Below are 26,142 nucleotides of genomic sequence, written 5' to 3'. Positions count from 1 at the left end.
GCTGAAACAGTTGCACGAAACGCACGGTAGTACCACCAGTTTCAGTAGGCATCTTTACTGCCTAACAGCAGAACCTTCTTCTTTATTTTCGAAAGTGTAACTGTTTTTGGGTCTGTAACTACTGAAGTCAGCTGGATGTCTCCTACAGCTACAAGAGAGGCTTCTCTGCACTAAACTCTGACAGTTGACCAAATCTGTTGGTGATACGCAAAGCACACCGTCTCAATATATCTGCCTCCTAGCTGCCTTCCTATCAACTGACAGTTCCCATTCCCCAGCTCCCGTCTTCCTCCTTATCCTACCTAGTTTCTCCTTTTCCATTTTGTAACCGCACCTGAAGGCCACAGATATTACGCTCCTGCTCCTCTGTTAACTTATTTCTGCTGCAAATTTTTCATTTCCAGGAGAAGATCTCGCTAGAAATTTTGATAAATTTTGATACAAATGTACAACAAATTGAAATTATTTTAAGAAATTTTAATTTAATATTTCATAAACCACTTCTGGCTTCCCCACTGCATTCACCCCCAATGAAAATATGAACAAATCTCCCACCGTAACGCATAATTCACAAACCTTCGACCAAGCCTGCACTTCTCACTCAAGGTAAAATTTTAACATTTACTGAAAATACTATACGTCTACTTTGCCTAAGTTCACTTACTACAGTTGAACGATTTAATGAACTGACAACAGTGATCTACAATTTTAATCTCTATTAAGAAAGCGACTACTTCTGTTACTACTAATAAACCACAACTAATACCAATACCCCAAAAACTTAACACAATTTCAATTTTTTGTCTAAAACAAAAAAAATCAAGTGTCCACTGGAACACTCAACGAAACTAAACACAGTGAGCGAAAATTATTAGTGAAATATTTCACTAGAAACAGCAAGAAACACCGACTGAAATCTATCGTTTTAAATTTAGTAAATGACTACAACGCACAAACAACTTTTTGAAACACAGCGAGCGAAAGTTTCTGGAAATTTATTCAACCATTACTTCACCAGAAAAAGTACGAGAGACCGTTGAAAACTATTTAATACAGTAACCGAATACAGCGCAGAAACAGCTTTGTCAGTACTTAGCTTAAGAACCGCTACCGCTGCAACCGCACACCGCGAAATGTAAACACACTGCTGAGACCTCGATGAACGACGACAGCACACTCAAGAACAACAGACCACTCGAGTCAATAACACCACCAGAAAGACCGAGATGAGTGAAAACCCACTGCTAAAAAAACTTTTTACAGCAAATATTGCCACGAATAATCGATAGGATAAGTATCTGCAACATAAAACCTTATAGAGAATTGGCGAGCGATTCGAGCGACAGTTCGGTACTTGTGACGTCACAGATATGCGTTTGTAGATCACGAACATCAGAGGCCCTGTAACACTTCCATGGAGAACGCCGGATAGTGCTTCTGTTTTAGCCGATGACTTCCCGTCAGTTACTGCGAACTGTGACCTTTCTGTCAGGAAACCACGAATCCAGTCGCGGAACTGATACGGTTCTCCATAGGTACGGAATTTGCTCAGAAGTCGCTTTTGAGGAACAGTGTCAACAGCCTTCTGGGAATGTAAAAACATGCAATCAATTTGACATTTCCCGTCATATACGAAGAGGTAGCTGCGTTTAACAAGAACCATATTTTATGAACCTGCGATGCCTGTTTGTAAATAAATCGTTTTCTTCGAGTACAGGGGCGATGTTCTTGAGGACAATATTATGGAAATGGAAGAGGATGTAGATGAAGATGAAATGGGATATATGATACTGCGTGAAGAGTTTGACGCAGCACTGAAAGACGTAAATCGAAACAAGGCCCCGAGAGTAGACAGCATTCCATTAGAACTACTGACAGCCTTGGGAGAGCCAGTCCTGACAAAACTCTACCATCTGGTGAGCAAGATGTATGAGACAGGCGAAATTCCCTCAGACTTCAAGAAGAATATAATAATTCCAATCCCAAATAAAGCAGCTGTTAACAGATGTGAAAATTACCGAACTATCGGTTTAATAAGTCACAGCTGCAAAATACTAACGCGAATTCTTTACAGACGAATGGAAAAACTGGTAGAAGCCGACCTCGGGGAAGATAAGTTTGGATTCCGCAGAAATGTTGGAACACGTGAGGCAATACTGACCCTACCACTTATCTTAGAAAATAGATTAAGGAAAGGCAAACCTACGTTCCTACAATTTGTAGACTTACAGAAAGCTTTTGACAATGTCGACTGGAATACTCTCTTTCAAATTCTAAAGGTGGCAGGCGTAAAATACAGGGATCGAAATGCTATTTACAATTTGTACAGAAACCTGATGGCAGTTATAAGAGTCGAGGGGCATGAAAGGGAAGCAGCGGTTGGGAAGGGAGTGAGACAGGGTTCTAGCCTCTCCCCGATGTTATTCAATCTGTATATTGAGCAAGCAGTAAAGGAAACAAAAGAAAAATTCGGAGTAGGTATTAAAATCCATGGAGAAGAAATAAAAACTTTGAGGTTCGCCGATGACATTGTAATTCTGCGAGAGACAGCAAAGGACTTGGAAGAGCAGTCGAACGGAATGGACAGTGTCTTGACAGGAGGGTGTAAGATGAACATCAACAAAAGCAAAATGAGCATAATGGAATGCAGTCGAATTAAATCAGGTGATGCTGAGGGAATCAGATTAGGAAATGAGACACTTAAAGTAGTAAAGGAGTTTTGCTATTTGGGGAGCAAAATAACTGATGACGGTCGAAGTAGAGAGGATATAAAATGTAGACTGGCAATGGCAAGGAAAGCGTTTCTGAAGAAGAGAAATTTGTTAACATCGAGTATAGATTTGTCAGGAACTCGTTTCTGAAAGTATTTGTATGGCGTGTATCCATGTATGGAAGTGAAACATGGACTGTGGTGTCACCGCCAGACACCACACTTGCTAGGTGGTAGCTTAAATCGGCCGCGGTCCATTTAGTACATGTCGGACCCGCGTGTCGCCACTGTGTGATCGCAGACCTAGCGCCACCACAAGGCAGGTCTCGATATACGATAGAGCACTCGCCCCAGTTGTACGACGACATTGCTAGCGACAATATGGACGAAGCCTTCCTCTCATTTGCCGAGAGACAGTTAGAATAGCCTTCTGCTAAGTCCATGGCTACGACCTAGCAAGGCGCCAATTGTAACAGTGCATGTATCTTATGAGTCGCATTTGTATAGTCAAGAGAGATGTATCACAAGGAGTCATTAAAGTTAAGTATAAAGCAGCTACGTACTTTTCTTGCTACCATTCAATAGTTATCCTGTTCCAGACTTCACGCCCGTCTGCGTTAGATAGCGTGCCTATCGGCCCCCTCAAAATAACACTGTGTCGGCACTTCTGTCGACACATCATGGACGATAAATAGTTTGGACAAGAAGAGAATAGAAGCTTTCGAAATGTGGTGCTACAGAAGAATGCTGAAGATTAGATGGGTAGATCACATAACTAATGAGGAGGTATTGAATAGAATTGGGGAGTAGAGGAGTTTGTGGCACAACTTGACTAGAAGAAGGGACCGGTTAGTAGGACATGTTCTGAGGCATCAAGAGATCACAAATTTAGCTTTGGAGGGCAGCATGGAGGGTAAAAATCGTTGAGGGAGACCAAGAGATGAATACACTAAGTAGATTCAGGAGGATGTAGGCTGTAGTAGGTACTGGGAGATGAAGAAGCTTGCACAGGATAGAGTGGTATGGAGAGCTGCATCAAACCAGCCTGAGGACTGAAACCACAACAACAACAACAACAACAACAACAACAATTCAAAATGTTCGAAAACAGTGTATGTTCAAAAACACTACTGAAAATCGACGTTAGCTATACGGGTCTGTAATTCAGCGGATTATTCCTGTTTCCTTTCTTAAGTGTTGCCGTGACCTCTACAACTTTCCAGTTTTTAGGTACGAATTTGTAGAAGAGGGAACGGTTGTATATGATTGCTAAGTATGGAGCACAGTCTCAAAGGAGCGTGAGTGATATACAACCTGGACCGGAGGCCTTGCCATTATTAAGTGATTTAGGCTTCTTTGCTACACCAAAGATACCTGCTTCTAAATTACACACCTTGGTACTTGTTCTACATTCGGCTTCTGGTAAATTTACTTCATCTTCTATGGCAGACCGGGTTAGGAAGCACAACATAGTGCTCACAGTGTTTTTCCAAGTAAAAAGGCGTTTGTAAAGAAAGAAATCACACAAAATACATTAATACGTATGTGTGTGCAGTGTCCTTGGAAATGTGACGAACCTTTCGCATTTCTTACTTTTCTGTGTTCGTCTTCTTTAAAGGCAAAGAGAAAAGGTGTAGCGGTAGCCCAGCGTAGAGCCTGTGCCTACCGTCATGTATTTTTGATTTTCAGTTGTTAAAAAACAGAGGAGTTTTTTTATTGTGCCAGTAGTAGGAAGGAAGGATTCGCGCTCAGCTAGTGAACGAGTGAGAAGCACGCCATTTTTTTTAGCGAGTAATTGTAGACCGCCATTTGGGGTCGCTATGAATAAGTATGTATTTCATATGTGCAGCGTTTAGGAAAATACAGTATTGTTTTATTAACAGAAAGGCCGTGTGAGTTATTATTATTTCAAATAGTTCGATGATTACAAGAACTGAAGCCCATCTCTGTACTTTGGAAAATTGCGAAGATCCGATAAGCTCAATAGGAACACGGTCAAGACTTCGAAGGCGAACACAGCGACCAGACGTAGCATTATAAAGAAGGGTAAGCACAAATCTACAGCGGAGAAAGAAACTAATTCCCCCCTGCAAAATAATATGAACTAATACGAACTTATTTCCAGGCATAGCTGAGCTTATTTTGCTTGTCATTCATGTCGAAAAATTAATCTCATTATTTCAATACATTTTAAAAAGTAACACATTTCGACAATTTATTATCATTTATTCCATTATTTTATTATATTATAGAACGCAAAAGGAGGATCAGTCACAACAAAACGACAAACTATCAATGCAGGTCGCCATACAGTTGGTCCTGAAAAAGCGTGTAATGTAAAATCACATTTTCGATAAACAAAAACCCACTGATGCTGAAACATGTTTGGGTAAAAAAGAAACAACAGTGTGGTTGCAAAAAGGCGGGACCCGTGTCCTACAATTGAACTGCAAACGCTGAAGGAAAGGACAAGAGCTGAAATCCAAAAGATGAATATTCTATGGTGATAGACTTCTTAAGTAATAGGACCCAGTACGTTGTCCTCGATGGTGAGTGTTCATCGGAGGTGAGGGTATCATCTGGAGTCCCCCAGGGAAGTGTGTTAGGTCCGCTGTTGTTTCTATCTACATAAATGATCTTTTGGATAGGGTGGATAGAAATGTGCGGCTGTTTGCTGATGATGCTGTGGTGTACGAGAAGGTGTCGTCGTTGAGTGACTGTAGGAGGATACAAGATGACTTGGACAGGATTTGTGATTGGTGTAAAGAATGGCAGCTAACTCTAAATACAGATAAATGTAAATTAATGCAAATGAACAGGAAAAAGAATCCTGTAATGTATGAATACTCCATTAGTAGTGTAGCGCTTGACACAGTCACGTCGATTAAATATTTGGGCGTAACATTGCAGAGCGATATGAAGTGAGACAAGCATGTAATGGCAGTTGTGGGGAAGGCGGATAGTCGTCTTCGATTCATTGGTAGAATTTTGGGAAGATTTCGTTCATCTGTAAAGGAGACCGCTTATAAAACACCTATTCTTGAGTACTGCTCGAGCGTTTGGGATCCCTATCAGGTTGGATTGAGGGAGGACATATAAACAATTCAGAGGCGGGCTGCTAGATTTGTTACTGGTAGGTTTGATCATCACGCGAGTGTTACGGAAATGCTTCAGGAACTCGGGTGGGAGTCTCTAGAGGAAAGGAGGCGTTGTTTTCGTGAATCGCTACTGAGTAAATTTAGAGAACCAGCATTTGAGGCTGACTGCAGTACAATTTTACTGCCGCCAACTTACATTTCGCGGGAAGACCACAAATATAAGATAAGAGAGATTAGGGCTCGTACAGAGGCATATAGGCAGTCATTTTTCCCTCGTTCTGTTCGGGAGTGGAAGAGGGAGAGAAGATGCTAGTTGTGGTACGAGGTACCCTCCACCACGCACCGTATGGTGGATTGCGGAGTATGTATGTAGATGTAGATGTGACAGAGTTTCGGAAAACATCGTTTAGTATTTCTGCTTTAGTGGCAGCGTCATCAGTGACATCACCATTATTATGGCACAGTGAACGTATCCGATTGTTTGGAAAAATGTTGTCAAACCGACCCTGTAAGACAGAGTGAGACCTGGTCACGGAGAAGGTTGGACTGAACGTCCGACTACGGGCTCACTACAGCCTGGAGGAGTGGCCAGAAGTCGTGGTACGAAGAATCACACGAAACGCTCCAGAGAACCCCCTAAAGCCGTCGGCACACGGACCGTGCTATCGAACGTAAACGTTGAGCGTGCTGCTGAACGCTCAGAAATGATGCGACTTGTGCATACGGTACGTGGGACCCAACGTGGATATAAGCGATCGCAGCGCACTCCAGGGGCAGTTGCGGGATGTTTTTAGTTCGTAAATCACACTGTTTACTTAACGGGCACGCGTAAAATTCCCACGTTAGCTCTATTAAAACGCACATTTCCTCCATTGTCCACGAAAAGGAAAGTAGCATGTCCAATCAACAAGGTTACAGGCTTATAAAAGTTCCATTACAAACAGTGAGATACAAATTTACAGTATTTCTCCACGTAAGATAAACACTATTTCATCATTCCCACATTTTAATAAAACCCCAAGGTCAGTCTTACTTGATCACTGTTCCTACCCAGTAGCAGAATCCTTGCAACATATGAATTACGAAGCGTAAAAGAAAAAGGAGCAAAATATCTTTATACAACTAGCACAAGCTGTCCTGTAGATTAAGCTAGTCGAACAAACCCACCCCCCGAAAAAAGGTAAACTTATATTTACATGACATCAAATATTACAGTATATACTTAGATTAAATTAATAAGAAAGTATCAGAAACCCCAAAAAATGCAGATGTGAGAGAAATAAATTCTAATGTTTCAAAACGCGAACCACCGCCCATTATTGTAATTTTCTATTTGGATCAGTGACGCTACTCACTACGCTAAACCAACAACGCACTCCGGTTAACAAATTGTAATGTCTCTTGCAGCGGTCTCTCCACGATATTTTCAGAAATTTTATAAATTATATAACTCAGTACATATCTCGAAATATCTCTTCTTATCTTACCGATTATCAATGCAAAGTAGTTTCAAGCCCAATTATTCCTTGGAGCGTCCATTTACTCCATGGAATAGCTTCTCTGCTATCTATGTTTTCTCTTATGAAAAGAATAGAGGACTTCTTGCCGATTAGTCGTGAAAGAAGGATGTATATGTATGTATTGTTGAGCTAGTCGCCATCTTGATGAGATTCTGTATGAGAAGGAATTTAATACATGAACTAAACTAAAGTAAGTGTGTTCGCGTATTATTTAACTGATTATTATTGACAATGTCTGCTTACTACGCTGTGTTGTACGGGATCAGTGGGGAACGTCTGATTTACACTGGACGAACCTGCCGTTTTGTATGCTCAAGATATCCAGTTACTTCAAATAAATAGGCTAACACGGTCTTACCAGCAGATCTCCGGTCTTCCCCATGTGATCACCGAAAGTTAATAATTATTACAAATGTTTCCAGGAGATCGACTGACAATTTTCGTCGCACCGAGACTTCAAAATGGCTTCACTGCCTTATGGAATTTAAGTTAAGCTCAATTTAATCAGGATAGAACAGTATTGAACTGTGTGAATGTGATAAGCCTGTTTTGTGAATGAAAATTCCCTTAACATAAGCATGTTTTTACTATCCTGATCAGTGAAGCTAAATCAGGCCGGTGTGAGAGAGGTTTTTAAATTTTAGATTCACACAAAAAATATATTAAAAAATCATACCACGTTTGCGCTTGCTGAAAACTTCAGTCGTAAATATGTTACTGATTGAAATTTAATTATAACAAACTGTACCAAGAACGGAGGTTTTTGAGTGGATCTTCAGTGCGTCGCTGCCTTCAAATAGCATACTCTCATAATATGCAAGTTACTACAATTCTTTTGCCACGAATATGATGTTTCTCATTATTTTATTCAAACGAATCATACAGTTAACAACGTGTTTTCCAGTGATTCTTAATTTGCTGGTGCTCAGAAACGGCATATATATACGTGTAGTTGTGGTCTTCAGTCCTGAGACTGGTTTGATGCAGCTCTCCATGCTACTCTATCCTGTGCAAGCTTCTTCATCTCCCAGTACCTACTGCAACCTACATCCTTCTGAATCTGCTTAGTGTATTCATCCCTTGGACTCCCTCTACCATTTTTACCCTCCACGCTGCCCTCCAATGCTAAATTTGTGATCCCTTGATGCCTCAAAACATGTCCTACCAACCGATCCCTTCTTCTAGTCAAGTTGTGCCACAAACTTCTCTTCTCCCCAATCCTATTCAATACCTCCTCATTAGTTATGTGATCTACCCATCTAATCTTCAGCATTCTTCTGTAGCACCACATTTCGAAAGCTTCTATTCTCTTCTTGTCCAAACTAGTTATCGTCCATGTTTCACTTTCATACATGGCTACACGCCATACAAATACTTTCAGAAACGACTTCCTGACACTTAAATCTATACTCGATGTTAACAAATTTCTCTTCTTGAGAAACGCTTTCCTTGCCATTACCAGTCTACATTTTATATCCTCTCTACTTCGACCATCATCGGTTATTTTACTCCCTAAATAGCAAAACTCCTTTACTACTTTAAGTGTCTCATTTCCTAATCTAGTCCCCTAGACTTAGAACTACTTAAATCTAAGTAACCTAAGGACAGCACACACATCGATGCCCGAAGCAGGATTCTAACCTGTGACCGTAGCAGCAGCGCGGTTCCGGACTGAAGCGCCTAGAACCGCTCGGCGACAACGGCCGGTCATGGTTTTGAGAAAAACGCGTTTCAAGGTTGACAGCTATTTCTCATATAAAAAAGTGGACAAAGCTTGAAACTCACGGTGTAACCTCCCAACAGTTATCTCCGTAACTTCGCAATAAAAAAGTGACTAACCTCTCAATAAAATTGTGACTCATATATAACCTTTCAGTAATTAACTGACTGTGAATCTAAACTGGTAAATTTGGACGTCAGCAGTGCTGCGTCACGGCCCTGAAAGATCATTCTGAATAAATTGAAAAATCTTACCTCAATTATGTCGCCGGATAACGCGTATATATCTTCTCCTACAAGAAATTTTTCTGGCACAGCCCAGTGGAATGCTGGCCGCTAGATTTGTCATGTATAAAAAGAAACAACTGATTTTTCTTTACGATAATCGGGATGGCCATTGGTAGGAGAAATTAGCAAAATCTTTAAATTCAGATGAATGATTGTCAAAAGTTAATTTTAGAAGAAAGATTACTATTAAAAGATTTAAAAAAAACATTTACATGGGACTTGATATAACGATGCTACAAATTATTTGTGCGAGCGGCCATAAATAGTAATTCTTGGTTTTAGCTTGTACTACATCGCTCAGGCACCGCCATCGCTCCCCACGAACGGCCCAACCGCCCGACTGCCAGCTACCACCACCACTGCTGACAACACTGCTCTCTGGTCAGAGATTCTCTTCCAGCTTACATATCGCAGGCGGCGCGTCAGCAATCCATCGTAGTTACATCTGCTCGAGTGCGCTAGCAATAAATTCGTTAGCCATGGACCTCTTACAACGGGGCATTATCGATGCCTGGTCCATAATAATTACCGGCCCCGGCTAGTGGAAAGCTGCTTTGACCTGATAAGCCCTCATTTTCGTCCTCAAAACCCTTTTCGTCGCTGAACGCATCGCCGCTGGCGTCTCAGTCTTCACAGAATCTGCGCATTTCGTCGCCGATTTTGATTTGAAGGACAACTGCCACGTGCATTAACGCAGTATGGCCCACACTGAATAGACTATCGGCCAAATTTGAAGCAATGCTGACAGTTTCGCTTCGGCTGGAAGTTGTTTTTGGAGCGTATCTCGAAATGAGACTATTGAGACTTCCGTTCACATTGAGTAAAATCGACCAAACAACCCTCCAGCAAATCAGGTTTACTCAAATCTGTGTAAATTGGGGCTATGGGCCTGATAACGACCTGTGGTAGTGACGTTTTGTATTGTGCGCTCTCGGCTTCAAACGCTCACAAAATCATTACCTTCTGGAGTTCGCGCATAATATTTTGGGAAATAATTCTTCAAGAGATATACGAGGGCTATCCACAAAGTACATTACGTTTTGGAATTAAAAATAAATAAAGTATTGGAATTTTTTTTTAATTATATACAGATGAAAGCCACACTTAAATACTACTTTTCTACACAGTTGCCATTTAAATTAAGGCACTTATCGTAGCGATGGACGAGCTTGGAAATTCCTTCGTCGTAAAATTCGGCCGCCTGCACCTTCAACCACGTTAATCAGTAACCCGGTAGAAATGCGATTTTTGTGGATTTCCTGGAAAGAGGCACTACAATAAACTCTCAAAGGTATTGACAAACTCTGCACAACCTCAGAAGAGCAATACAAAACAAGCGCAGGGGAAAGTTGGGCTCAAAGGTCTTGCTGATTCACGACAACGCCCGGGCGCACACGGCAAATACCACTCGTGAAGTTCTCGAATCTTTTAAGTGGGAGTTGTTTCCTCATCCGCCGTACAGTCCCGACCTGGCACCGAGCGACTTCCACTTATTCCCAGCAATGAAGAAGTGGTTGGCTATGCAGCGTTTTGATGACGACGCACAGCTTCAAGAAGAGGTAACCACGTCGTTGAAGGCGCAGGCGGCCGAATTTTACGACGAAGGAATTTCCAAGCTCGTCCATCGCTACGATAAGTGCCTTAATTTAAATGGCAACTGTGTAGAAAAGTAGTATTTAAGTGTGGCTTTCATCTGCATATGATAAATTTTTTTTCCAATACTTTATTTATTTTTAATTCCAAAACGTAATGTACTTTGTCGATAGCCCTCGTACATTCGAATTCCGTAATAAAAAAATACGAGTTTTTTCGACCGCCACTCTGTCGTTCCCCCTTACACGCAACGGCAAGTGTCTACAGAATGTGGCCCTCTGTAGTGAAACCGAAGGCGACACATTGTATTTCTTACGTGAAGACTACTATTATCTCCCGCAAGTAAAACAATCAAAGGTTTGACCGGATGTTGTGAACGCCAATGTCAGATAGACTTACATACGACGACAATTTATTCGTGAAAAAAAAAGAAACTTGAGCTAAATGGAATACGGCTCAACATAATACATTGCCACTCCCACATTGCTACGCAGCTCTGCAAAAGAAGTTTTGAGAAGAGTTTTTTTTTCTCTCTGGCTACAGAGGCAATATGCCGAGGTCTCTTGCCCTTGGGAAGAAAGCTGCGTGCAAAAAGACGTGCCATCTTTCACATCAACAAGTGAGGCAGCTCATTCACGGCATAGTCATGGGCACATGCAAACACGATAGTACGTTTCTGCGCCATTTCCCCATCGACCCCCTGTTACTCCGTTGAGTCCGTGCAGCCGACTGACACGCATTAACCAGTTCACTGGTGTGATTTAGGTCACGGGCTAACCGCGTGGTACCAGTTCTGCACCTCAGAGACAAATGGACTCCCTTAAGGGGAGTACTAACATATTGTCTGGTTTGGTTACATGTAGATAAGGCAGTTGGTGATGAGGGATGCAGTATCTGTGGTGTCACCGCCAGACACCACACTTGCTAGGTGGTAGCTTAAATCGGCCGCGGTCCATTTAGTACATGTCGGACCCTCGTGTCGCCACTGTGTGATCGCAGACCGAGCGCCACCACAAGCCAGGTCTCGAGATACGGACGAGGACTCGCCCCAGTTGTACGACGACTTTGCTAGCGACTACACTGACGAAGCCTTTCTCTCATTTGCCGAGAGACAGTTAGAATAGCCTTCAGCTAAGTCCATGGCTACGACCTAGCAAGGCGCCATTAGCCTTACATAGTATGATAGTTATCGTATGAAATGTCTCATCCAGAACGTTGTAAACCAACAAGGATAATTAAAAGTTAAGTATTCGAGGAGCTGCATACTTTTCTTATTAGAATTCAATACTTATCCTGTTCCAGAATTCGCGACCGTCTGCGTTAGATAGCGTGCATTTCGGCCTCCTCTATCTACAAGGTGTTGGCACATTTGCCAACACATCATTGGCGACGAGGGAAACGTGTTCTTTCTAATTGCTTACATTTACTTGTGTCATGGCTTCGCCAGATGTACTGTCCGAATTTTATCGCTTGCAGAATCAGCAGACGCAGGCGTTATTGGATGCCCTTGGACAGCTCGTCCAGGGTCAACGTGCCATTCAAACCGATGCGGCAGCCGCCGCTTCGCCGCTACCGCAGCCACAACTCGCAGTTGCACCGCCTTTTAGAGCCTACGACCCTGATCAGGAGAAATGGACTAAGTGGTCACGCCAGTTTGGATTTCATCTCGCCGCCTACAGAATCCAAGGTAACGAGCGGCAGCCTCACTTATTGTCTTGTGTCGGCGTGCAAACGTACCGTGTGATAGTGAAATTGTTTCCCCGACGCGACGTAGCAACTCTGTCCTACGAAGAAATTTTGTCGGCATTGGACGCCTATTTCAAAGAAACAGTTAATGTAGTTGCAAAAAGGTATACTTTCTTTCGTACAAAACGTACGGCCGGTCAAACTAATAGGGAGTGGGTTGCAACATTGCAAGGCCTTACTAGGGATTGTGCGTTGAATGTGACTGTGGCCTTCCTTATTCAGATACTATGGTGCGTGATGCAATTGCACAGAACGTTTCTGATGTTCGCATACGGGAACAGATATTGAAACTAGTTAATCCCTCCCTTCAACAAGTGATAGACATATTGGATAGACAGGACACGCTTGACTTTGCTCAGGAATCATTTGCAACTTCGCCAGCCGTGTGTAACATTAACCGGCCCGCCGGGCGCGCTGCGCGGCCCGGTACACTGCCCTCGCGCACGTCCGCAAAGCTGCCGCTGCGCTCTAAACCGGGTGTTCAAAAAATGGTTCAAATGGCTCTGAGCACTATGGGACTCAACTACTGTGGTCATCAGTCCCCTAGAACTTAGAACTACTTAAACCTAACTAACCTAAGGATATCACACACATCCATGCCCGAGGCAGGATTCGAACCTGCGACCGTAGCAGTAGCGCGGTTCCGGACTGCGCGCCTAGAACCGCTAGACCACCGCGGCCGGCGAAACCAGGTGTGCCACGCCAGCACACAAATGCAGTGAAATCATGCCCGCGGTGTGCAACTAGACATTCGCGTGCAAATTGCCCGTCACGCCAAGCTATTTGCTTTTTCTGTAATAAGAAAGGACATGTTCAAAGTGTTTGCCAGAAAAAGCTCAGCTCTGACAATCACAATCATTCCAGGCCCTTTGCTTCGCGCCGGAATCGAACCACGGACCCTCAGGCTCGTGGACCTTCGCCCATGGACATTCATGTAGTTACTTCCACTCCGCCCAGTGCCACTTTCTCTAACAGTGACTGTGTTCGTCCCACAAATACTGTGCGTCGACGTCGCCGGAAATCACGTCAATTAACGATTCTGTACAAGTGTCTGTTCAAATTGCACAAAACAGTCGCTCTTGTCGTCAGCAGGACATTAAACTTTTTGTATATTTGGACTTTAATGGCAAGGTCATACCATTCCAGCTCGATACCGGTGCTGCAGTTTCATTGCTCAATCACGACACGTACAAACAACTGGGCAAACCTCCGTTGCGTGCCACAAATGTTCAGTTAAAAAGTTATTCAGGACAGAAAATTCCTCTGTTAGGACAGTGCAGCCTTCTTGCAACATACAAGGGACAAACAAAACTTGTGTCATTTTACGTTCTTCGTTCTTCTACTGCAGTGAACTTGTTTGGTTTAGATTTATTTCAGTTGTTTAACATGTCTATTGTAAATCAGGTCCTATCAGTGAATCAGACTGTGCCTTCAGACAGTGTTTCTCGGCTATGTGAAGAATTTACAGACATTTTTGCACCGGGCCTAGGTTGCGCTAAAAACTATAAAGCACATTTGGAACTGAAAGTAAACGCGCAACCGAAATTTTTCAGAGCGCGCAATGTTCCCCACGCATTGCGTGATGAGGTCGCAAGAACGTTACACGATCTCGAATCGCAGGGTGTAATTGAACGTGTGCAAGCTTCTCTCTGGGCCTCATCCTTAGTAATTTTGCCAAAACCTTCCGGAAAACTGAGACTTTGTGTGGACTTCAAGGCAACAGTGAATCCACAACTCGTGATTGCAACTTTTCCCTTGCCCCGCCCGGAAGGTCTTTTTGATAAACTGTGCCCGGGTAAGTTCTTTTCCAAGTTGGACCTAGCAGATGCGTACTTGCAAATCCCAGTGGACGCCGAATCCCAGCGCGTCTTGGTGGTTAACACGCATCTTGGTTTGTACCGCTTCAAAAGACTGCCATTCGGGTGTGCATCCGCTCCTGCGTTGTTTTCGCAATATTTACAAACTATTTGTGCATCGGTCCCTACTGCTGCGAACTATCTGGACGATATTGTGATCTCCGGAAAGACGGCAGACGAGCACTTAGCACACCTTCGAACATTATTTCAGGTATTGCGCCAACATGGTCTTCGCTTGTGGAAGGACAAATGTGTGTTTTTTGCTCGGGACTTGCCGTATTTGGGACATGTCATCAATGCCCAAGGCATACATCCGAGTCCAGAGCACCTCCGTGCCATACAAGAATTGCCTTCGCCACAGAATATGAAACAGCTACAGAGTGTGTTGGGTAAAATTAACTATTATCATCGCTTTCTGCGCAATGCCTCTTCCATTTCAGCTCCGCTTCATAGCTTACGCCGTAAGGGTGTTCCGTTCGTCTGGACGACGGAATGCGAACGCGCCTTTCGCCAGTTGAAATCGGCGTTGCTTTCTAATACTTGCCTTACGCCATTCGATCCCCAGATACCCCTTCTGTTGATGGTAGATGCATCGGATTTCGGGATAGGTGCTGTGCTTGCGCAAAAAGTTGGCTCGCATGATCGCCCTATTGCCTTTGCGTCAAAATTGCTCTCGTCTGCGCTAAGAAATTACTCACAGATGGAGAAAGAAGCTTTGGCTCTCGTCTTTGGTGTTACTAAGTTCCATGATTTCTTGTGTGGTCGTCACTTTACCATCATCACAGACCACAACCCTTTGACGTCGCTTTTTCATCCGAACAAGCCTGTACCTCCGCGTACAGCGCAGAAATTCATTCGCTGGTCTATTTTCCTCTCGCAGTACCGCTACGATATCTTGTATCGGTCCACTGCTAAGCGCGGAAACGCCGATGCGTTGTCCCGTTTGCCCGTTGCTGAGGATAGAGCATTCGATTCTTCCGAACTTGCTTGCATGTTCATTGATGCGGAAACCGATGAAGTGGTCGAATCGTTTCCGATTGATTTTCGTCGTGTAGCTACAGCCACAGCTGCTGACCCTGTCCTTGCTACCGTTTTGCGTTTTGTTGCTACACAATGGCCTTGTCAATGTCTCGGATCGAGGATCCGTTGGTTCGCCGATTTTTTGTTCACAGGGAGAGACTTTTTGTACGACGTGGTGTTTTGTTGTTGCGTTCTGATAATGATCAGTTCAGAGTCGTGGTCCCACGTTCGTTACAGTCCTCTGTCTTACGGCTTCTTCACCAAGGACATTGGGGTATAGTGGAACGAAACAACTTGCTCGTCAGCACTGTACTTGGTTCGGAATCGATGCTGCGATTACGAATATGTGTTCTTCTTGCATGGCAGGTGCCGAACAACAATCCGCACCGCCGCGGAAAGTCTTTGCATGGCCAAAAGCCACTTCCCCTTGGCAACGCTTGCACATCGATTTTGCTGGTCCATTCTGGAATGCTCGATGGTTGGTTCTGGTAGATGCCTTCAGTAATTTTCCTTTTGTTGTCCGGATGTCTTCCACGACGTCCTCTGCCACCATCCAAGCGTTGTCTGCTATCTTTTGCATTGAAGGTCTTCCGCAGACTATTGTTTCCGACAATGGCCCACAATTCATGTCCGCAGAATTTCAGTCATTCTGCCAGGCCAATGGTATTCAACATCTGACATCCGCGCCGTTTTCGCCTCAGTCAAACGGTGCCGCTGAACGATTGGTCCGGACTTTCAAGTCACAGATGTTGAAATTGAAAGAGTCGCATTCTCGGGAGGACGCATTGTTGCTCTTTTTGTCTTCGTCTCGCTCTCAGCCCCGAGATGGTCGCTCGCCGGCTGAGTTGCTCCATGGTCGTCCTCATCGCACCTTGATGTCTTTGTTGCATCCGCCGCATCAGGTTCCTGTGCAGCGGCAGACTCCTGCTTTTGCTCCAGGCGACGTTGTATTCTATCGCACCTATCGAGGTTCACGGCGTTGGCTCGCAGGGAGCATTCTTCGCTGCCTCGGCCGCGCGATGTATTTGGTTTTGGGGGCCTCTGGTGAGGTGCGTCGGCATCTCAATCAGCTGCGCCTCTGTCGTCGCACGGGTTCTGCCGCTCCCCGTCTGCTTTCAGCGACGGTGCCGTCCGGTCAGAGCCCTGGGGACCCATCTACTGGCTCGCCTCATCCCCAGGTATTACCGACGATGCCTTCCATTTTGCCCCATGGCGACGCGCCGCCGCAGCCGCCGCAGCCGCCGCCTGTTCTCCCGCCGGCGCCGCCCGCATTCGACGCTTCGCTGCAGCCGCCACGCGCCTCCCTGGGTCACGCGCCGCCGATCGCTTCCCGTGACCAGCTGTCCTCCGCCATGGAACTCTTGCCCGCTCCGGACCACATGACATCATCGCGCGTCGGATACCCCGACGCGATGGAGGTCGACCCTTCGACCCCTCCTGTCTCTTTACGGGCGCATACACCGCATGTTGACGTGCACCCTGGACTAGGTTTTCAGGCGTTTCCTAGCTCCCCTCGGACCGAATGGCCGGGTGCGGGTGGCACAGCCTCGCCTGTTGTTAGGCTCCCCACCTCATCGCATACGTCAACATGGGGTCCTCCCCACGACCGTACGCCGATTTGCGGGGGAGGACTGTGGTGTCACCGCCAGACACCACACTTGCTGGGTGGTAGCTTAAATCGGCCGCGGTCCATTTAGTACATGTCGGACCCGCGTGTCGCCACTGTGTGATCGCAGACCGAGCGCCACCACAAGGCAGGTCTCGAGATACTGAATAGCACTCGTCCCAGTTGTACGACGACTTTGCTAGCGACTACACTGACGAAGCCTTTCTCTCATTTGCCGAGAGACAGAATAGCCTTCAGCTAAGTCCATGGCTACGACCTAGCAAGGCGCCATTAGCCTTACATAGTATGATAGTTATCGTATGAAATGTCTCATCCAGAACGTTGTAAACCAACAAATATAATTAAAAGTTAAGTATTCGAGGAGCTGCATACTTTTCTTATTAGAATTCACTACTTATCCTGTTCCAGAATTCACGACCGTCTGCGTTAGATAGCGTGCATTTCGGCCTCCTCTATCTACAAGGTGTTGGCACATTTGCCAACACATCAGTATCTAAGCTTTAACTGCTAAGTGGCAGGTGTAAAGACTGGAGAAGCGCATCACCAACTTCAGTCTTAGTGACAGAAACAACAACAATAAAACGAAACAAAAATCCGCGTATGTGCGAGTAAAACTCACGCACCCAAGGTTCCGTGAAAACTTCTGAGGTCATAAGTCGCCTAGACTTAGAACTACTTAAACCTAATTAACCGAAGGACATCACACACATCCATGCCCGAGGTAGGATTCGAACCTCCGACTGTAGCAGCAGCGCGGTTCCGGACTGAAGCGCCTAGAACCGCTCGGCCACAGAAGCCGGCTGTGAATCCACAATTTCGCCGATATTTGCCTGTTTTCCATACAAATACTGTCAAGATGTTAAAATATGTGACGCAAATGACCTATCTTTTGACTGTACTGACGTACACTGAAGTGCCAAAGAAACTGGTATAGGCATGAGTATTCAAATACAGAGATATGTTGTATGTAGGCTGTTTAGGTTTTTATGTTGGTAACGTCACGTAGCGCTCTGTATGAAAATCACTGACTGTGCTGTGTGCAGTCTGTAGCTGGTTGGCATTGTTGGAATTTTCGCTATTGTAGTGTTGGGCAGTTGGCTGTTAACAGCGCGTAGCGTTGTGCAGATGGAGGTGAGCCGCCAGCAGTGGTGGATGTGGGGAGAGAGATGGCGGAGTTTTGAGAGCGGGTGATCTGGACGTGTGTCCATCAGAAAGAGTAAATTTGTAAGACTGGATGTCACGAACTGATATATATATTTTATGACTTTTGAACACTATTAAGGTAAATACATTGTTTGTTCTCTATCAAAATCTTTCGTTTGCTAACTATGCCTATCAGTAGTTAGTGCCTTCAGTAGTTAGAATCTTTTATTCAGCTGGCAGTATTGGCGCTCGCTATATTGCAGTAGTCCGAGTAACGAAGATTTTTGTGAGGTAAGTGATTCATGAAAGGTATAGGTTATTGTAAGTCGGGGCCATTCTTTTGTAGGGATTTTTGAAAGTCAGATTGCGTAGCGCTAAAAATGTTGTGTGTCAGTTTAGCAATGATTCAAATAAGTAAAGAGAGAAATGTCGAGTACGTTCAGTTTTGCTTAGCTGTTTGAAAATCAAATAACGTAAGGGGTTTACCAGCACACTAATTCACTGATTTTTCTAAGGGGACGTTTCACTGTAAACAGGCAGAATACGGCGCTTGGGTCGACAACGCCTATATAAGACAACAAGTATCTGGCGCAGTTGTTCGATCGGCTACTGCTGCTACAATGGCAGGTTATCAAGATTTAAGTGAGTTTGAGCTCGGCGCACGAGCGATGGGACGCAACATCTCTGAGACAGCGATGAAGTGGGGATTTTCCCGTACGACAATTTCACGAGTGTACCGTGAATATCAGGAATCCGGTAAAACATCAAATCTTCGCCATCTCTGCGGCCCGTAAAAGATCATGCAAGAACGGGACCAACGACGACTGAAGAGAATCGTTGAACGTGACAGAAGTTCAACCCTTCCCCAAATTGTCGCAGATTTCAATGCCGGGCCATCAACAAATGTCAGCGTGCGAACCATTCAACGAAACATTATTTATATGGACTTTCGGAGCCGAAGGCCCACTCGTGTACCCTTGATGACTGCACGACACAAAGCTTTACGCCTTGCCTGGGTCCATCAACACCTACATTGGACTGTTGATGACTGGAAACATGTTGCCTGGTCGAAAGAGTCTCGTTCCAAATTGTTTCGTGCGGATGGATGTGTACGGGTATGGATACAACCTCATGAATTCATGGACCCTGCATGTCAGCAGGGAACTCTTCAAGCTGGTGGAGGCTCTGTATGGGGTGGTGTGCGTGCAGTTAGAGTGATATGGAACCCTGATACGTCTAGATACGACTGTGACAGGTGACACGTACGTAAGCATCCTGTCTGATCAGCTGCTTCCATTCATATCCATTGTGCGTTCCAACGGACTTGGCAGATTCTAGCAGGACAATGCGACACCCCAAAGTGCAGAATTGCTACGGATTGGCTCCAGGAACACTCTTCGAGTTTAAACACTTCCGCTGGCCACCAAACTCCCAAGACATGAACATTATTGAGTATATCTGGGATGCCTTGCAACGCGCTGCTCAGAAGAGATCTCCACTCCCTCGTACTCTTACGGATTTATGGACAGCCCTGCGGGGTTCATGGTGTCAGTTCCCTACAGCACTATTTCAGACATTAGTCGAGTCCATACCACGTCGTGTTGTGGCGCTTCTGTGTGGTTGTGGCGGCCCTACACGATGTTATGCAAGTGTACCAGTTTCTTTGCCTTTTCAGTGTATTACACTAGCAACGGACGTCATATCTTTTTTTTTTATCTGACATAAATATCAACTTCACACGTTTCATATTTCCTGAGAAAAAGCGATCATGGCAGACAGACGGACAGAGAGGCAGTCGGATAATGCATGCCAAAAAATTTTTTCGTGTGATGTAATTACACATTAACTATTTTCGAATTTTTTCATTTAGTTGTACTGTGAAACCTTGCTTTCTGCGAAGTTTCATGATTCCATACGACTCATGATTCTATACGATTTGATGAATGAGTTGGCGAGTAATGAAATATGTTACATAAACGGCCGTATCTTTTGATGGCACTGACTTAGAAGCTTCAATTTTTTACGCCGCTAAGGGAATATAGACCTTGATGTGTGACATGACTTTCGACTTGATACACCCATTCATGAGGAAGAGGGCTTTCAACGGACAGCCAGACAGCTGGAGGACAAAGTAATCCTTTAAGAGCTCCGTTTCATCGATTGAGGTACGGAACTCTGAAATTGCTGTGTTCGATTAAGTTCCTTTCGTTACAAAGAGAAATTAATCAAAATCAAAAATTTTCATTCAGCTCTACTGGTTTGATGCGGCCCGCCACGAATTCCTTTTCTGTGCAAACCTCTTCATCTCAGAGCAGCACTTGCAACCTACGCCCTCAATTATTTGCTGGATGTAATCCAATCTCTGTCTCCCTCTACAGTTTTTGCCCTCTACAGCCTGCTCTAGTACTATGGAAGTCATTCCCTGATCTCTTAACAGATGTCCTATCATCCCATCCCTTCTCCTTGCCAGTGATTTCCTCATATTCTTTTCCTCTCTGATTCTGCGCATAACCTCCTCATTCCTTACTTTATCAGTCCACATAATTTTCAACATTCGTCTGTAGCACCACATCTCATATATTTTAATTCTCTTCTTGTGTTTACCTACACAAGTTAAATCCAAGTTCTCTGATGTTTTCACTTAATCGTCAAGGTCCTGTTCCTTATGATTAGTTAACGCAAACAAACTGTCTTTTCCGAAACTTCAAGACTGTCAACATCACATATCGCTTGCTTGAAACGGCGTCATCTGCGTCTTGCACAATGAGGAAATATTAATTTTTTGGTGCTAATTCTGTAATGAATTTCTCAGTGCAGAACAATCTCTTCATTTTGTTTATGTTTCTGTTAATTTTATCCTAACGTCAGTCCAGTTGAATCAACGTGTTATGAAAATGAATTACATGCATTCAGAACCGGCACTATGTTACGGCTCCCATTTTTAGTATCAGGGACTGAACCTTCTACTGACTTGGCCTTGTATTGATTTGGCCTTAACCTCATGCTTACAATATGATAACTAACCAATGTGCTCTAAGAGATATTGGTTATTAAGACGTACAGACCAATCGGAGACGTAGGGAGCGAAAGGTTAAAAGCAGTTCTCTCTGCTGAATTCTTCCCTCGGGGTATTCGGTCAGAGAGCTGGTTGGCCTCTGTAATGAAAAAACTGAGTGGAAGGATCAACATACGAACTTGATCGGATGTCATGTGACGTCCACAAAGACCAAACACAACGATCAAAAACGAACAAAATGCAAAAAAAAAAGAAAAGAAAAAAGAGGAAAAAAGTGGTCAGCGCGAAAGAATCCTAAGGGCCCGGGTGCGATTCCCGGCTGGACTAGATATTTTCTCCGCTCGGGGACTGGGTGTTGTGTTGTCATCATCATCATCATCATCATTTCATCCCCATCGACGGGCAAGTTGCCGAATTTCAAATCGAAAGACTTGCACCCTGCAAATGGTCTGCCCGACGGGAGGCCCTAGCCACACGACATTTATATTTTTTCTGCTGAATAATTCCAAATACAGCTAAATCCAAATAAAGCTGTGGATTTATCGATCTATCTGATGTAAAGGGTGTCCGTGAAGTGAGGACGAATTTGAATTTTGCGCTGTTTTGTCATACGACGGTTTGTTATCTACACTCCATCCCATTAGTAGCCTGATTGCTTCTGTGTGGTGAACACTGATGTTTGATGTTTATTTTCCTAGTGAAGTAGATGACACCTGAGAAATGTATCCCAGTCATAAAAACCTAGCCGGCAGAGGTGGCCGAGCGGTTCTAGGCGCTACAGTCTGGAACCGCGCGACCGTTACGACTCCTGCCTCGGGCATGGATATTTGTGATGTCCTTAGGTTGGTTAGGTTTAAGTAGTTCTACGATCTAGGGGACTGATGACCTCAGAAGTTCCATACTGCTCAGAGCCAATTGAACCATAAAAAGTTATTACAAAAACAGTCAAAGTCCCATGGCAATCTTTCGTGGATTGCGTGAGACACTCGGAAGTAAAGCTGCTCCAACCGAATGATCAGTTCAGAAGTTGATCAGGAAGGCTGAGGCCACGGGGTCTGTTTCAGGGTTCAAGAAAACAGGAAGTCTGCGTTCTGTTCGAACACAAGAAAACATTGCTGTCGCGCCTGACAATGCGACCGTAAACCGCAGTAAATTGGTCCGCCGGCGAGCTCAACAATTGAACTTATCGCCAAGTTCACTGCACGAAATTCTTTCAAAAGATCTGAAAATGCATGCGTACCAGATTCAACTTAGCGCAAGAGTTGAAACTTGCAGATCATGGAAAGAGGCATCGATTTGCTCAGAGGATCTAGGCCCGACAAGCGGAGAACGAGAACTTCACAGAAAGAATAATTTCCTCAGATGAGGCGCGCTTCCACCTCAGTGGGTACGTCAATAAGATGAACTGCAGAATTTGGGGTAACGAAAATCCGGGAGTGGCTGTGGAAGATGAGATGCATCCACAGCGCGCGACTGTGTGGTGGGGTTCTGGGGAGTAGGAGAGATCGGCCCGTACTGGTGAGGGAGCTACCGTCTATGTGAACGATGACCGTCACCGAAACGTGCTTTCTGATTGATTTTTCCCTCTTATTGACGGAAATGACGATTTTTGGTTGAAACGATTACTCTGCTGAATGAAAAGTTTCGTCAAAAAATTCCCTCTTTGCGTGGCAAAAGGACTGGCCTGCCAGATCATGCAACCTTACGCCTTGTGACTTATTTGTTGTGGGTATTTGTGAAATCTAAAGCGCACATGAACAAACCACAAGTAATACACCAGTTAAAGGATGAAATTAGAAGGGTTATTAACGGCCCCCCACCAGATGTTTGTGAACGCGTCATCGAGAACTTCAATGAAAGCATTCCTTGTTGCTGCGCGGCCTTGGGTGGTCGTATGGAGGGTATAATTTTTCATACATAAATGACAGACGTTACTTAATGTGTTTGTAAAAAGAGTCACTACATTTTTAATAAATTTTGTGTGTTCTGTGACACTTTAATATTTGTACCTAGTTCCCGGACACCATCTAGATTCACGAGGACTCAGTGCTGCGTAAATAGCAGCCGTGTGTTTGGAGACAATTGTTGCCTCGCCAGTCAGCCTTCGGTTGTTATTTGTTGCCAAACCTCCCGCCCCCCCCCCCCCCGTCCCCCCATCCACCCCTCCTACTGGTCTCAGCATCGCAGCGCGCAAGTAATTCCGCACAGATGGTCCTTCGTTCCTCCTTACGGTGTTCTGTTAGATGGTGAGCATCTCAGGGGGCACACACCTTTGAGTACCCCAACCAGTGAACGAGTGTGTCAGCACTCCCAACAGAGGCGTCGAGTTGAGGAGTTTCGCTATGATCTGTCCATCACCCTGAGTGAGAGTGTCCGCACGTTCTGGCCGTCACGCGGGGGATCTGACACGTTTGCGCTGCCTTGGTGCGATGGTGACAGCCCTACGACTCACCCAGCTTCTGTTCACTGCTGGGTCTCCGATGACACCCTGAGAGCCCCTACGAATATCTGGGATGCTGTGGTTTTCCGCCAAAAGAAACTCCACGGCAGCTCTTTGCTTGGAACGCACGTCTGTTGCACGCGCTATTTTGAAGGCCCTATCGGAACTTAACGAAACTGTAGTGGGTGGAGCGGGAATATTTTGCGATGCCTCACAACAAGCTCCGCATCTTTTCAACTGAAATTGGAGGATAAAAAAAGTGTTGCATTATTTATTGAATGCCCCTCGTGCGCGTCGTTTCACTTGCAGTAATTTAAGCTATACTGTTTGAGTGCTGCCTAACCACACACCAGGAAATCGTGACATATTCGGGAAAAAGCAGACGGAATACGAGAGTGACTGCCGCTCGTTCACTTGCAGACACTTAATCACACTAAAAATAAAAAGTAAAGAACAGATTTTAAAATGCATGTGTGCAGGGTGACCCAAAAGTCCGTTAACATTTGAAAGTGCAGTAAATCACGGACTAATGTAGTTGGAGAGGTAAAACTTGGCACACATGCCCGACACGATGTTGGGGTTTTAATAAAACCGAAAACGGCACAGCCGATTTCCTTGCTCATCCTTCACTAATCCGATGGCACCGATGACTTCCCTGTTTGGTCCCCTCCCCCAAATTAACCAGGCAACCAAAAACGAGAGCGATGGTCCCTTTGAAAGGGTATCGCAGACTTCCTTCCCTGATCCGACGGGACCAATGACCTCGCTGTTAGGTCCCCTCAACCAGATCCACCAGTTAACCAAAAACGAGAGCAATGGTTGTTCTGCAAGGGCATGACTGACTTCCTTCCCTAATAGGATGGGACTGATGGCCTCACTGTTTGGTCCCCTCCCCCAAGTCAACCAGGCAACCAAAACGAGAGCGATGGTCCCTTTGAAAGGGTATGCCCAACTTCCTTCCCTCATCCGATGAGACTGATGATCTCGCTGTTTGGTCCCCTCGCCCAGATCAACCATCCAACCAAAAACGAGAGTGATAGTTGTTCTGAAAGGGTACAGCCAACTTCCTTCCCTAATCTGATGGGACCGATGACCTCATTGTTTGGTCTCCTCCCCCAATCAACTAACGAACCAATGATCTCCCAGTTTCGTTCCCTCCCCCAAATCAACCAGGCAACCAAAACGAGAGTGATGGTCCCTTTAAAAGTGTATCGCCGACTTCTCTGATCCAATGGGACCAATGACCCCTCTTCTCACTCAGAGCAACCAGCCAACCAAAAGCGAGAGCGATGGTTGTTCTGCAAGGGCACAGCCGACTTCCTTATTTAATCTGATGGGAACAATGACCTAACTGTTTGGTCCCCTACACAAATCAACCAGGCAACCAAACCGAGAGCAATGTTTTCCTTTGAAAGGGTATGGCTGACTTCCTTCCCTTATCCGATGTGACCGATGGCCTTGCTGTTTGGTCCCCTCCCCCAATCAACCAACCAAACAACCAAAAACGACAGCAAATACGCCAACAGATGGCAGTGGACAGCAACACGCCAGTGACGCCGCACGAGAATCATGTACAACATGAGCTGCAGTGAGAGAAGGAGTCAGATGCTCCAGCAATTGTGGCATGTTGACACTGGCAGAAAAGGCGTTTTTGGTTGGTTAGTTGATTTGGGGGAGGGAATCAAACATCGAGATCATCGGCCCCATCGGATTAGGGAAGGATGGGGAAGGAAATCGGCCATGCCCTTTCGAAGGAACCATCGCGGCATTTGCCTGTAGCAGTTTAGAGAAATGGCGGAAAACCCGGATGCCAGTTTGAACTTCGTCCTCCGGAATGCGAGTCCAGTGTACTAACCACTGCGCCACCTCACTCGGGAAAAGGCGCTGTTGGCGAAGCTTTACTTCGGACTGGAGAATCCGCTTCAGTAATTTTACGATCCTGTCGAAGAAAGATATTGGATCAGGCAAAGGTGCACTGACAACTGTCGCTGTGGAAAAAAATGATCAGAAAGTTCGAAGCCACGGGTTATTTGGATGATTGACCCTGTAGTGGGCGACCAGACACAAGTGATGCTGCAGACACAAGTGCCACTCCTGACACAAGGGAGACTTTATCAAGTTATCACCGCATGGTGAAGTCAGCGCTCGTGAAGTCTTACGTTGCACCTGCATTCCACGCTCTGCTGTTTGGGAGAGCGCTAAGGCGTACCCTCCAGAGTTATCCGTTCGAAATTCAGCGTCATCGTGAGCACCGAATTTGTGACGCGGAGAGCATTTGCGGTGTGGGCACTTCAAAGAATGGGGGGGAAAGGATTATTGGTTGTGTAACGTGTTTTGGACCGACGAAGCCCATTTCACACCCTGGG

This window comes from Schistocerca serialis, chromosome 10, assembly GCF_023864345.2.
Source record: "Schistocerca serialis cubense isolate TAMUIC-IGC-003099 chromosome 10, iqSchSeri2.2, whole genome shotgun sequence".
Classification (NCBI taxonomy): Eukaryota; Metazoa; Arthropoda; class Insecta; order Orthoptera; family Acrididae; genus Schistocerca; species Schistocerca serialis.
The sequence above is the reverse complement of the archived record's forward strand: the minus strand, read 5'-3'. Positions refer to the sequence as shown.